This window comes from Tympanuchus pallidicinctus, unplaced genomic scaffold, assembly GCF_026119805.1.
Source record: "Tympanuchus pallidicinctus isolate F22 unplaced genomic scaffold, pur_lepc_1.0 scaffold1, whole genome shotgun sequence".
Taxonomy (NCBI): Eukaryota; Metazoa; Chordata; class Aves; order Galliformes; family Phasianidae; genus Tympanuchus; species Tympanuchus pallidicinctus.
The window spans coordinates 97149010-97163547 of NW_026294618.1; the positions used below are offsets into that span (position 1 = coordinate 97149010).

Genomic DNA, 14538 nt, shown 5'->3' on the forward strand with positions numbered 1-14538 from the left:
ACTGACTAATTTCAGAGAATTCATCATGCAGGCAATCCAGACTCTGTGGAGTCTGTGTGGAGAACTAACAGGGAACAGAAATCCAGCAAATGCTTTTGGTATAGAGGCTACAGTCTGTGCACTGTTAGCCTATGGATCAATACAAAGTTAGAAGAAAGAAAACATACCGGAGGCATAGGTTAAATTTACAAAAGAGAGGTAGGGCTTCTCCAGGATTACCACAGCAGTGCAGTTATAGTTTTAAAGATAGAAATGGTGGGAAAATCGGTGCTAGAAGGGAATATAAAGCTGCATCCAAAGCACTTATCTAAAGGGTTAAGTTACCTTACTTGTTGTCAGTTTGTCTCTGTGCTTTTCAGTGCCATCATGAAATAAAGTTCTGCTGCAGAGAACAGAGATCTGTCTTCCAGGAAAGGAACTGCCCCTTGTGTTGTGAAAGCAGGTCACCAGTTAAACTAGAATGACAGCTCTCAAAGTCCATGGAATGGATGGCACAGAATAGTCGCACGCTTCATCATTAGATTCTGTATCTAGGGGGACTGCTGAAGTAAAGGGATACCTCTGATCCCACACCTTGGGCTCCTCCAGGCTAGCAATTCCTTTGGTAACATCTGAGAGTTCACTCTGGGAGAGTGAACCTGTACTGCTGGTTCTTGGTGCTGCTGTGCCTGAAGGCAAGCTCTTTTCACAGTGCACAGCTGCAGTGCATGTTGAAATTATTCTGTTGTGCTTCCAGTGAGGCTTTCCATGCGCTTCTGTAGGAGCCAGGCTTCAGGAGCATGACAGAGCAGAAAATTACCTGCAGCTTTGTTTTACAGATAGGAGTTGAAGTATTTACTGAGGGTCAAATGAAGGGCTTAACCTGAATGTCTGGACCATTTCTTGATGTGTCATTCTTTACATAGGTGTTAACTGCAAGAGTGCCCCCTCAACTGAACTCAGATGCGTCAGTCACTTGTGAACCTTCCTCTCCAGCTGTGATCACGCAAATATAGATAGTAGAGATCAGATTACATGGCCTTTCTCAGCTGACCTCGTGTATAGGATCAATAGCCATAACAAGGCCGGAAAAGGGTCAGTCAGCATCCGAAGTTAGCAGTGATTCAGCTTGCCCCCTAGACTGACTACTAACAGTAAATGGTTAGGACTCTATGAATCACCTTCCCACAAGTGGATAGGGTCGAGGAGATTGCCTGTTTGCCACACACCACACAGGTGTTCAGAAACCCCCCAAGCATTCCTCTCTCCCCTGTGCTCCATGCTATATACTGGAACAGCAAGACAAGGTGCCAGGAAGCCAGAAGGCAGAGCAGCTGTTGGGGCAGTGAAAGCAAGCACGCTGTCTTGAGGCTGAGTCCAGGCTGGGCCAATGTGGTGCTGCAGCCATGTGATGTGCAGCCATACTTTGCCAACGCAGCTGTGTTTGGCAGCAAGCTTTACCATTAAGCACCAAACTGCCATGACTAGTGCTAATTCTTAGTTTGGGCTAAGTTCTCCAAAACCTGGTGCAATGTTCTAAAACAGACCCATTTCTCCTGTATTCTCCATCCTGTCTTCCTGTTTAGATTGATTCTGTGGAAACTCTTCTAGATAACCCTCCTGTCCTTCATCTAAGAGTCTTCAGAGTGGCCAAATGCAGGTGAGGGACTTGCTTCTGTTTGCCTAGTTTCAAATTAGTTTCTGTGTTTAACCAAGAGTTGAATGGCTTCACTAGTTATTGTCTGCACATTGAATCCTGCCAGAAAGCTACAAGGAACTGTCTTTCTGCTATGCTTCTGCAGGCTCTGTTGTGACACGTAAAATCAGTTAGGTGGCAGGAGAAAAAGGCAAAGTGCATGCTAAACTATACAAGCAAATGCAGATTACAGTGAGCAAAAATAATGGATCTTTCTAGCTTAGAAATAAAGAACTACTGTCTTGAAATAAGAAATTCTTTATGCTGAGAACTTCCCATCACTGGATGACCACCCCAGTTATACAGCAGAATCCCTATCACGAGGTTTTTGAGATGCAGTTGCTCAGAGTGCTTAGATAATCTCATCTGGGCTTTCTTTTCTCAGAGAATGTTGGACTTGATGATTTTCCAAGGTTCTTTCCAACCTGGGCTCTCCTATGACTAGGACTAATTGCTAGGATGGCAGCCAAATGTGCTATCCCACAAGCAACATGAAGACAAGGACTAGTACTGCTTTCTTACTTTTAGTGCTCTTTGTGCAGTCTTGCCACCTGTCTCTGTCCTTCTCTCAGTGCACTCCACCCCCACAGGCTCATCTCCAACTTTCCAAAGCACCCAGTGCCCACTACAGCCACGTGGCAAAGTTTGGCAGCAGCAGTGGCTGGCACAAACCACAGCCAAGCACTGTGGTGGTGTGGTGTGCTGCACAACTTTTTCCAGCCATCCTCTGTCAGTTATGAACATGTTTGTAGCTTTGGCTTGTTGTGACTTGTTACCACACCATCTAGAGAATAACAACTACTTCTAGTTCTTTCATAACGTAAGGAAAAGAAGATACCTGCATGTGAATTTCCACTTTGAGAGATGTTTGCAACACTTCTCCCAGTGGGAAGAAATCGCGTTATCTGACACAGTGAGAAGGTGTGTGTGTGCTGGGGAGCAGGGGCAAACCCTGGTAAAAGATTAAGAGGGCTGTGATCTCTCTCACATCCCTGAGCAATCTGGGAGGGTGCTCTCTAAAATGCCTGAAGAGTCGACTCGACATTTATTCCCTGATTATTAAAGATAATCCCAGCATTAGTGGGCCTGCCACCACTTCCTATTAGGTCAGTACTGTGTAGTAAATTGCCTGGAACTATAGAGCTTTAGCCACAAATACTGTCAAAAGCCCTGCTGTGTATAACCTCACAGACCCTGCCCACCTCCTCCTAGCAAGGGGCCTCAGCCTTCCAGCAGCCCCCTGGCCTCCCCTGCCTCTTCCAGCAATATGGAGCAAGGCTGCTTGCTGATGGCCCTGGACTGAAAATAGGGGGAGGGGGGTGAAAGTTCATGAAATATCTGTCCCATTCCCTGCACTGCATCTTGGTCAGAAAACATTTGTTGTGAAAATTGACATGCTGCCTCCTTCCAAGAGAGCTGAATCAGCTTGGAATAAAGTTTTTACCAACAAAATGAAATTGAGCCTTTTCTCCTTCCCTTTACAGCAAGGGGAGAGAGAAAAGAAGGTTAAATACAAAGAAAGCTTGAGCGTTTGGGGGTGAAAATACACAATTCAGGAGTCAACATTCCAAAGTGCTATAAAAATAGCTCATCATTTGGATCCTATGATGATAGTGGACGTGCATCTGCCACTGACTGAAATCAGAGGGATCTCATTTCTTTACAAGGCTGCTGCTCTCATTCTTGGCCATAAAGCCGTGTAAATAACATATGGTACAAACAGCGTCACTGAAACCTGCCAAAGTTTTGAAATACTTAAAGTTAACTACTGAAACCAAGCCACCTGTCCAGTAAGTTCTCCTTGAGCTGTTCCAGTTCATCATCATTGCAGCACTATGTTGATGGAACGCCATAAATCTATGGAGGCAGATACTACATTCTTCCTGCCCTATAGAAACTTCCCTCTAAAGATGAGTGAACACAAGGTGAAGGATAAGATGTAGCTTATCTGAGCTTTGGTGGTTACTTGGAGAGGAAAAACTGACAGAAAGATTTCCAAAGTAGTTTTTGCCTTGTGGTTAGCTGTATGAATGTGGGAGAAGGATGGTGACGCATATTTTATTGTGGTCACAGAAGCAGCTTGGACCTGTCCTATGTCTATGTAAGAGGATTTCTGCGCGTTCTCCGCATAGTCCTGATGCTCATCAACCTGATGACAAGACCAATAGTTGCTTAATTGAAAATGCGTTAACTTTTTTTCCTGCAGGTTAGTTGTCTGACTACTAATTTCCCATTGCAGTGGAACCTTTCTGACTGCAGGGCCCAAGGATCCTTTCAGGCTCTGATTCTCTAACTTTGTTTTTCTGAAGTTGAGACAGGCTGACCAATTCCTCTCCTACACGCCTGGGAACTTGGCCCACTTTGTACAAAGCTCTGACAGAAGCCAGCTTTTCCTGAGTTCTTCAAAGCAGTCAACATCAGAACTGGCAAGTTGTTTTTTGGGTGTTCCCTGGCATTCAGTAAGCAGTGAGCTGCTAACTGGTGAGCATACAGACTTCCCTCAGAAAACAGCAAGCAGGAGGAGAAAAGCAACCTCACCCAATGCCTGACAGTGAGCTTGCTGGAAGTCACATTTAAAGAGTCCTAGATTCTCTCTTCCCCATGTTGCTCTTGCTGATTTTACTGGGACCTGCAGCAGAGCTGTTTATCCGTCTCATGAAATTACATAAGTAAGTCCTTTGTTATGAAACTGTCAACAGGCAACATAACGTAAAGATATGATGGCCATGCGAAAGCCTCTGCACAAATCCATAACTTCTAGCTGCTACATCAAGCATTCTCTAGAGGTGCTCACATTTCTGGATAAGGCAGCAAATACATAGAAAGTTGACTGAATATAACAATACTGAATAAGATGTGACAAGCAAATGAAAGCCATAGTACAACAGATAGACTGTGGTTGAGTTATTATTGCATCTTCTTATAGTCCAATAAAAGACTCCTAAAACTTCCAGAACTTGATTTTTCACAGAACTGCTCGGGCTTGCTCTGTCAATTCAGATCTGCATTGCACAGATCTGCAAAAGGATGCAAGAATCCTACACAGAAATTACATAGGATTTAGACACTGAAGTACAAACTCACGTAACAGCCTCATTCTTCTTCACATCATACTGGTAGCACGGAGGCATCAATGCATGCCACAGTTTTTAACATGAAACATACAACCAGAAGGGGTGGCCTGGACTGACCTCTACTGAATTCACATTCGCTTGTCCTGCCTCTGAAAACAGTTTGCATGAGGGAAGACAGTCTGGGATTTGGAAAGGGTGGATGAATACTCTATTCTCATTGCTGAGCTTTTCCATCAGGTACAGCATAACTAATAGTAATAATAATATTTGTAAGGCTAGAGGGCAGAAGGCAAGAACATGCATAACAACAAGAGTCTTAATGTGAGGGTGGAATGCTTGAAGTTTTCATAAGCAAAGAAGGAAGCTGAATTTGGATCTTTTAAAGCCCATGGGGGTTGTTAACCACTAGGCTATTAAATAAATCACTGATACTTGACTCCTCAGTTTATTTCTGAAATACTTTGCCTCTCCTTTCTCTAGAATTCAGAACTGTAAATTTAATTATTGGTAGCACTAAATATTGTATTTTATCTTTTGCCGTTACTCTTCAGAGTGCATGGCGACCTTACAAGACTTATGCCATGGCGCAATTCCCCCTGTGCACTACATACAACATTTGCCTTTATATTTAGGATTGTGAACACAGTTAGTCAACCAAATGTCACAAGTTAGCCTCTGGATTACAGACTTTGAATCCTGGGTGTCCTGTTCCTATTCCCCCTGCAGAACTAAATGGTGACAATAACAAAAAAGTATGAAGTATCAACTTCTGCTAGCTTCAATCCAGTTTTTTAATCCCAACTCCTTCCATTCCAACTTCCATGGAGAACAAACCTTTCTCACTTCTTCAGTCTAAGTATAGAAGAAGCCTGTCTTGCATTCAAATACAAGGGGTCTTTTAAGGATGCAGAAAGCCTGGCTGTAGAAGGTGTGATGCAAATTAAATAGCAGCTGCAAGAATGGTTTACCACATGGGAATGAAGTGAACCAGCCAGGCCTGTCTTAGAAAGATGGGGAGAGCTTGATCCTTTGCTTGTTCTGCCTACATCTCAAACTATGACAGCGTGTTCATGCAGAAACCCATGGAATTCTCTGTGCTCAGCACAGTGAGTAACGTATATTTCACAATTAATGCTGAGCTGACGCAAATTAAGTGGTGTTACACAGAAACTTAGAGCTGGCATCCAAATTCAGTACAGCTGCAGATGAAAGAGCATACTTTAAAGAAAGATATCTCAAATATATCTATTTCCAGATGAGGGTAAAGATTACCTTTCTTTTAGAGAAAAAATAACAACAGTTAATTCATATGTATTTCTGGAGACGTCAGCACTGGCTGTGTTTTGAGACAAAATTCTCAAGGCTAGTATCTTATTAAAGCCACATTTTTGCATCATTAGCATGGCTCATCTCCATCCAGTTCTCAGACATGAAAGCATTGTATTTGGCCTCTGCATTTCAGACATATTGTGTCTGTGCAAGGCCTGGGTGTATTGCAGTGAAGCCAATAATGCACCTTCACCTTTAAAGCTCAAATTTTGCCTTTCTAGTACTGACCTTCCAATCTGGATAGCAGCTGGGTGATAAGTTTTACTAAACATACCTGTACTGTGGCTGTCTGTTCAGTTCTGGACAGGGAGCTTCTCACGGCTCAGGGCTTGGGAAGGATGCTATTCTTTTTTTATCTAAATCAAAACACATGAAGGAGTGTAAGTAAGGTTGAAGCAACATTCTATGTGTTTATGAATACCGGCCAAATCAGCAGCTGTAAATAAGGGCTTCAACTGCCCCCTTATAATGCAGGGAGGTTTGGAACTAGCAGACGGACCATTGGACTGAGCCCTGTACACAGCTGGCTATGAAATGTCCTTCAGTGTGCGTTTTGGGTTGCTGGTTAGCTTACTTTTTGGTAGCTGGTTAGCCTGGGCCAAAACAAGCAATTAACACGGCTGAAATTAAAGCTCAGGGCTGTTTGTGGGTCACTCCTGTAAACTACGCTACTACTGGTGGACACCTATGAATCCTGCTTAAGAAGAGGACTATTTAAGCCCCATACCTTGTGCAAATACACCGCCGCGGTACCGCAGCCCCCAGCACACGCACCGCCGGGTTATGGGCCGGGCAGGAAAGCTGCTGACCGCAACCACCACCACAGCGGTTCCGGCCGGCCCCGGGACAGCGCGGGAAAGCAGCCCGCGTGGAGCAGCGCCGTCAGCCAGCGCGCGCCCCCTCACAAACGTCTCTTCAGCACGGAGCCCCGCCGAGCGGCGCTGCCTGCCGCCCTCCCGGCACGGCTCTGATGGGAAATCGCCATCCCCGCTGTCATCCCCGCCGCCATTCACTCCCGCAGCCAGGCCCATCCCAGGCGGCCCCGCCCCGCCGTGCCGTGCCGTGCCACACGCGCCAAGCGCCCGGCGCCCGCCACCGCCGCACGGACCTCACGGGCCTCACGTCCCCCTGCAGCCGCCGCGCGCCCCGCCCTCCCGCGCCTGCCATTGGTGGGGGCGCGCCGCGCACGGGCTCAGCACGCTCCTCGCGGCCCTTTCCGCCGGGGGCGGGGCGAGCGGCGCGGAGGAGCCAATGAGAGCGCGGAGGGGGCGGGGCCCGATGTCGGACGGAGGCCGGGGTCGGATGCGACCGTAAACAGTCGCGCGGGGCACACGGCGCGGCGCTGGGCGCGTGGAAGTGGCCGTGTTGGCCGGCGGCAGGTGAGCGCGGGGAGAGCGGGCGGCCTCGGGCAGGCGGCGCCCGGCGAGTCGGCACCCGGCGATCCCAGCGGTGGGACGGTGCGGGAGGCTGCAGGTGCTGAAGGAGCTGCAGGAACGGGCCTCCGGGGCGGCCTTCCAGGCCGGAATTCGCTTCGACGCTTTACGGGGCGCCCGGCCTCCCCTGCCGGCCGTCCCGGCGTGTGCAGGAATGCCCGCCGTGTGGGAGGGCTGCTGTTGCTGAGAGCCGCCGCGTTTCTGCTGCATCCAGCGGGAACGGAGGTGGGAGCGGCGCGGTGCCTCGGGGGGACGGAGCCCGAACTCTGCGCTGCGCTTGAAGGGAAAAGAAACGAGGCAGGAGGGCTTCGTAAGAATAAGCGTGCCTTTACCCAGTGCTTCGGCATAGACGAAAGGCAAAGGTGTGGAAGGTTCTTCCTTTAATAAGCCAACTTCTTTTCTGTAAGGAATGAATCTGTTGACTACTGAGAATTATCTCTTGTCTTTGGATTGCTCCGCTGAGCGGGGCTGTGTGCTCTCAGCGTACAGAAGATGATTCTCAGCACCGGGTGCAGGAAGATTGTGGTCAAAGTCAGCAGCAGGTCGATGAGGGGCTTCAGAAGGGGCTCGGGAATTGCTTGGAGCTGAGGGCCGTAAGCAGATCCATCACCTCAGCATTGCATTGGGGCTCTAGCGTTTTTCCTCTGTGTCATAAGTACTTTGTCTCTCACTTTTGCATAGATAGAAGGGAAAGTTTAGCAGTGGCTCGTGTGCTTGTGGATCTGCTCACTCTTACACCCCAGGACTTATTTCTTCCTTTTGTAAACGCTTCTTCTGTTAGCAATGACCTTAGTAACCTTGAGCAAGATATGCTTAAAATAAACAGTAGCATGTTGCCCAGTCTTAATCGAGAGGAGAAAAAAAATAGGCTGCCGGCTGCGCTTTGAAGGCATCTCCCTGTCCAAAATAAAGTGGTGTGATAAGTAGAAGAAAAGGTCAGATGTGGACAATTCCCTGACGTGTTTACTGTCTGAGTGCTCATCACCTTGTTTGTTGCGGTCAAGGAGAATTCTGTGCTGTGTAATGCAACTCTGCTTGTTTCATTTGTGATATTTAGAGCAGGTTAATAATAGCTCGTATTGGATCTGTGCAGCAAGAACTTGTTTTGGCATCCAGTCTTCCAACAGTCCTTTTACAGGCAAGTGGGGGACTGTTTTTTCATGCCTTGTTTGTCAGGCATTTGTGTTTTATCAGTCAGCAGAGATGTGTGGAGCTAAAGCAAAGATCTAAAATTCCCAGTTCTTGTGTACCTGAAGTGTTTGGTGCACTTCTCAGCATAAGAGGTAGAACTAGATGTCGTCCCAGGATTGTTCTGTGTTGTGCAGGTAGTATGTTTTGCTTATGAAGTTCTCTTACTGTGTTTGTTCTGCCTCTACAGTTTCTCCTTTTTTTTTTTTTTTTTTTTTCTTTCTATATGTGTGGATTAGATCTTCATGTAGCTTCTCTGTTGTCATTCAGGTCTCCTTTTTAACCAGCTGTATACCATGCTTTTTTTGATGTGCTGAGCAAATGTACTGTAAAAGGGCTTAATGTAGTATTCTGAAATGTCACAGCTCTTCTGCTATCTGAATTATGCCATTTGGGAGTATTAAATCCTCATTTCAGTCTGATACAATCCAAGTGCTTAGTGATTGGGACTGGGAAAGATTGAATAATAGGCTGCAAGTAAAATGATTCTTTCTTTTTGTGAACTCCTGAAGTGCTTTGTGATGGAACCCTTTGTTTTTCAGTTTGTCCCCATTGCCTTCTGTCCTGACACTGAGCACTGCTGAAAAGAGCCTGGCTCCATCCTCTTTGCACATATATATCAGGTGTTTGTACACACTGATAAGATCTCTGTTCAGCCTCCACTAGGATGAACAGTTCCTATCCCTCTCCTCTTAGGAGAGGTGCTCCAGTCCTTTGATCTATCTTAGAAGCCCTCTGTTGGACTCTTCCTGTGCAATATATCCATGTTTCTTTTGTACTGGAATGCCCAGAACTGGACCCAGCACTCCACGTGCAGCTTCACAAATGCTGAATAGAAGGGATGGATTGCCTCTTCTGCCCTCCTGGCAAGACTTTGCCTAATGCAGCCAATGATACCATCAGCCTTCTTAGCAGCAAGTGAATGTTGCTGACTCATATTCAACTTGGTGTCTGCTAGGACCCCTAGGCAAAGATGCTTTCCAGCTGGATGGCCCCACTGTAGGCTTCCTTTTTGTTGCCAGGTCACCTGACAATTTTACCTGTTGTCCTTTTTGTTGGAATGAATTGCTTTTGAGCTGGGAAGTGGTGATCCTTGAATATCAACCAGCTGTCTTGGGCCCCTCTTTCTTCCAGAGCTCTATCCTATGAAACTCTACCAAGCAGATCTGTGGAGAAGGCCGAAGTCTGTTCTGAAGTGTAGAGTAGTGAGCTTGCTGTTCTAACGATCTTGAACTCCATCATTTCATTGTCACTGCAGCCATAACTGTCTTTGATCTTCACTTTCCCAATGAGCCCCTCCTTTTTGATGAAAATGAGATAAATTTGTGTTTTCTTAAAGCATTCTCTTTTGCCTACAGACCTCTTGTTGCATCCTATATTCTTCTTACAGAGAGGTTCTGACACAGCCAGTAGGAGAAGCATTACCAGTGCCCAAACTATGTGAGCTAAGGGGTCTATGAATAGCCCGTCGTGCATGTTTCTAAATTTGATCATAACCCTAGTTTCCAGGGCAAGGTTGAAAGGCACAGGATCTGTATAGATAAGCACACCTCCAGAATCAATAGTGGGAGACTGTGGTGTTTGACCTGCTGTTCACAATGATAACGGAGGGGTTCTGATCACTGTGCAAGCAGAGAATGCAGCTGTGCCACCTGAAGGTGCATGTATGGAGTGCCCTATTCCTGACTTCTTAAAGTGAAGAGACATAACATGCACGGTTCTGTCTCCCTCTACAAAAAGGCTTATTAGAAAAAGGTCATCTTGCACATAGGAAGATATTTTTACAATAAAGTTACAGGGTGTATATAGTTTTCCAGTAAGCTATAATTAAAAAGTTTTTGACTGAAAACCTTTGCTGGTGCATCATTTAATCCTTTAAATATGTCTGTTAACAATATACCAGTAAGATACTTGGCAAACTGGTCATGAATCTGAGTTGTTTTCTGCATTACTGGGGAGTTATACTGTAAGAATTGTGCTCAGAACAGGGATTTTCTTCCCAGCTCCAGCACTGAGGTGCTTTGTGACTTTGGGTAAATTACCTGCTATCTGCTAAAATAGAGAACTTTCAAATTAATCTCCTTTGTGTAGCTCTCTGAGACCTACTAGTGAAGAGTGACGTGCCTTTCAGTGAGAGAGGAAGAATTTCTGTTTTTCTCAAGAATATGATCTTAAGTAATGATGTATTTGAGTCTAAAGGAATCTCACTTGTTTGTGAAACATAATTTTTGTATTGGTTTCCAGTTTCCATATTGGATTCTGTGTGCTTTAAGGAAGTTAAAACTTGAAATAAAGACAATTACAATATGAGAGCAAATGGAGGGAGAGGGGAGAACCCAAACAACCCGAATTAGCAGACAACCTTGTTGATTACTTGTGCAGAGCTTCATGCTAGGGGGGCTGTGCAGCATCCTGCTGGCATCCAGCAGGGAGCTGAGCTTTGGTGATAACTTCTGTCTGGCTCTGAGAGAGCGCAAACATCTGGATTTGGTCAGCAGAGCTTTAGTGTAACATTTTTATAAATACTACAAGTTAGATATCTTACAAATTGTGGGTGTTGTGGGAAAACATTGTTTTTGAAGGGATACTTCATGGTGGCACTGATACGAGGGATGCTTCAGAACTTGTCAACTCTGTGAACTGGCAGATGGGCCACAGTGGTCCCCAACAGGATCAATGAGGATGAATGTAATTATTTGTGAAATTAAGTGGTAGCACAACAGAGCTTTTGATCCATTCCTCTAAGAACAGCTAGTGAATAGTCTGCTGCTTGTGTTTGTGCCACTTCAGTTCCTGGAGGAAGATGGACTGCAAGGGCTTCTTTGCTCTCAGTGTTGGGTGAAGCAGGGATTGGAAAAAAGTCAGCCTCATAATTCCCATGTCAAAGGCCAGTGAAGTAAAAGAGCTTTAATTTGTCCCCTCCTTGCATGTACTTATCACCTAGGAACAGTGGCAGAGCTCAGTCTTGGGGAAAAGCAAAAAAATCAAAGACAAAACTGCTTCAGTGTAGTGGGGAAGAGCTTGTGCCTGGGACAGAATGTATTAGTGTGTTAAGATGTATGGAGGGAAGTAGAGGAAAGCGGCCTGTAATGAGGTAGCGCACTCCCTTCCTAGGATCTTAACTGTGAGTGAATTATTTCTAGATCATGATCGTGGTAGAAAGAGCTGCTGCACATTGCAGGCATGTGGCTGCGACTGTGCCTTTGCATGACCCCAGACAGCGTCCAGAAAGAAGTAAATAGAGCAGTCGGTCTGGAGCATTCACTTTGCATTGATGTCTGTGCCTAAAATAAGGCAGGCTGTGCTTACTTCTAAAATATTCAAATATTTTATTATTATTATTTTTTCACTCTTACATTGTGTATCAAGCCATTTACGGGGAAAATTGTTCGTGCTGGATTTTGAAGTAGCTGTCTTTTGCCATAAATGTCTGTGAAGCTTTCTGAATTTTGATGGAAAGATACGTTTGTCTGCCAAGCAGCCAATTCTGTCAGTGTACGTATTGCTGTTACAGTGATTAGAGAATAAGCAACTTCTGCCTGCTTTTTGTAGGTGTTTGAATTGCATTGGCAAATTCTCTTGTACAAGAATAGTTTTAAAAGCTCTTTCAGAGACTTGGAAGAACTCAGCTTAAGGAGGCTTGAGTCAAAGCTATGTGACAGGAGTCAAATATAGGAGCCCTTGGTTCTGTAATAGGTTGGATCTTGGAACAAATTTCTCTTGGAGCTGAAGTGCATATGAGACATGGAGAGCAGGAAGAATGAAAGAGAAGCAGGGTAGGTCTTCAGCTCAGTTTAAGGGATGATGAGGATGACGGTGACCTCCTCTTCAAATGCTGTTTTCTCTGTGCCCAGTATGGTCAGCTGTGACCCAAGGAATCTAGCTACTGAAAATCTGTCCAAGCAGAGACCTGGAAATCTGGTATGAAGGGGTTGATAGGGAGGTATGTGATGGAACAGAAAAAGGCCGTGAATGGAAGGATCACATGGAAGGGCTGTTACGGCAAAACGTGAAAAGAAATGGAAGAATATGAAAATAAGATAGATTGCATAAAAGCTTAATGAACACTTATTTTGAAGTTACAGTCTACTGGTAGATCTGTGGCCACGTAACAAATGCGCTGATGAGCTGGTGATCTTTATCTTGTTCTGTGGGATCTGTGCTTTGTTGTTGTGGTTGTGGGAATTTAGTTGTGTTTTTTGGTTATTTGTTTCATACTGGTATCACAATCAGTCTGGTGTTCACGGTGTGGTTTTATCACTGATACCAGGATTGTAGCCCTTGTGTAGATACAACTAAGATAGCAGTGATTGCAGTAATGGAAATAATGAAATGGCGGAACACACAGAGACTGTTTAAATCATTTTCTTCATGAGCATGTAATTGTTGTCTGCCTTACTGTAATTAGTTTAAAAGAGAAGTTGGAGATAATGGTGGTTGAAATTTTGTGGAGACCTGAGGGAAATGTGGGCTACTGCATAACGACTGCATAGCAGTGAGTGTGTGTGTGTGTGTGTGTGTGTGTGTGTGGAGTTTGTTTGAATTGACAGTGGATGGGTTTCCTTCTTGTGTGGGTAACATATTGTTGATGACAGAGAAGTACTTCCCTTACATTGAGAGAGCTGTATTTTTGGAAGCAGACTTTCAAAAAATATTTTTGGTGTATTTCTGTACAGCTAGAAACTTTCTTGGGTTTAATTTTTGTCTTGCTTATGTGTTTGTATGTATAGATATGAATAAGATTTTTGGCTGTTTAGGATTATGGAGGAGGGGGGGGAGGAAAAGAAAGTCTAGGAGTCAGACCAGCCTGTATGTTTGTAGAGCACTTGCTAGCATGGGGAAGAGAAGGGAGACAGATGGAGAAATGTTTTGAAGCCAGCATTTGTTAGTTAGCTCTCAGTTGTGAGGCTACTTGTTACTGTACTTAGAGTTATGTTATACTTGCTAATCTTGCAGTCCAGTAGTTGGCATGCTGATAAAGGAAAGAAATGGTGCTTTTCATTGAAGGAAAGTGGCTTGCTAGGTGGGTGGGTATTGCATACAGAAGCATTGTGGGCAATTTGCTATATTACATGGTTTAGTTGTGTGGCATTACAATAGGGTTCAAAGTCTCATGTGATGTCAGGAAGCTATTTACCTACCAGTGTGGTATCCAACCTGTATCAGCCCCTCTGCCTTTCTCTGGCCCTCTGTGAATCTTGTCTGGTGTCTGCAGATGACTTTGTTCTAGTCTCCTCAGTCAATGCTGCTTGTAGGTGTGAGTGCTTTCCATAGAAACTGGGGAACTGTGACACAGCCTATACTGGGAGAATAGCTCTTGATTGGCATTTGTCAGCTCCCTTTGATATAGCTTTGCAGGCACTCTGACAACTTGTGCTGGTGTGATGGCTTGTGTGCATGCATACAGAAAGTGCCTCCTCTGCCAGTTCCGGATAATGAATCTCAGGAGACAAGTCAAGTGTAATACAGACTATCTGTGCTGGAACCAATTCAGTTTGAAATGACTCCTTTAAATCACTTTGATAAAGCTTGATTATGCTATTTTTTCTTGATTTAGTAGTAGCATGAATAGAGCTTAGTGTAAGGAAAAAAAATCCCTTCGGCCTACACTAGATATCAATCTGTGTATAGTGTTGGGGTTACATATCAGTCTTCTGCCTTGTAAGTACATGCTTCCAGTTTTGATATTTCCTGTTTTTACTTGTGCTTATTACTTTTCTATGGGAGAAAAAAAATTCTAATAATTCTTGGCTATTTTTTGTGTGAAGTCCTTTTTTTTTCCCCTTGATTATCTAACACGTGTTTTTTGTCATCTTTCTCATTCTGGCTACAGTAACTT

General features: G+C 44.8%; 1 protein-coding gene across 2 annotated transcripts in view; it reads left to right on the top strand.

The window, feature by feature from the left end:
• The first annotated feature begins 7329 nt into the window (after window positions 1-7329).
• The window catches only part of COQ8A (coenzyme Q8A), a 33359-nt gene continuing 26150 nt past the window's right edge, over window positions 7330-14538 (top strand). Inside the window, exon 1 of one of the 2 annotated variants that reach the window (XM_052687260.1) lies at window positions 7330-7457. The gene's annotated coding sequence lies outside the window, so the exon portion shown is untranslated. The remainder of the gene's footprint in view (window positions 7458-14538) is intronic. The other variant, XM_052687268.1, reaches the window with a different exon arrangement.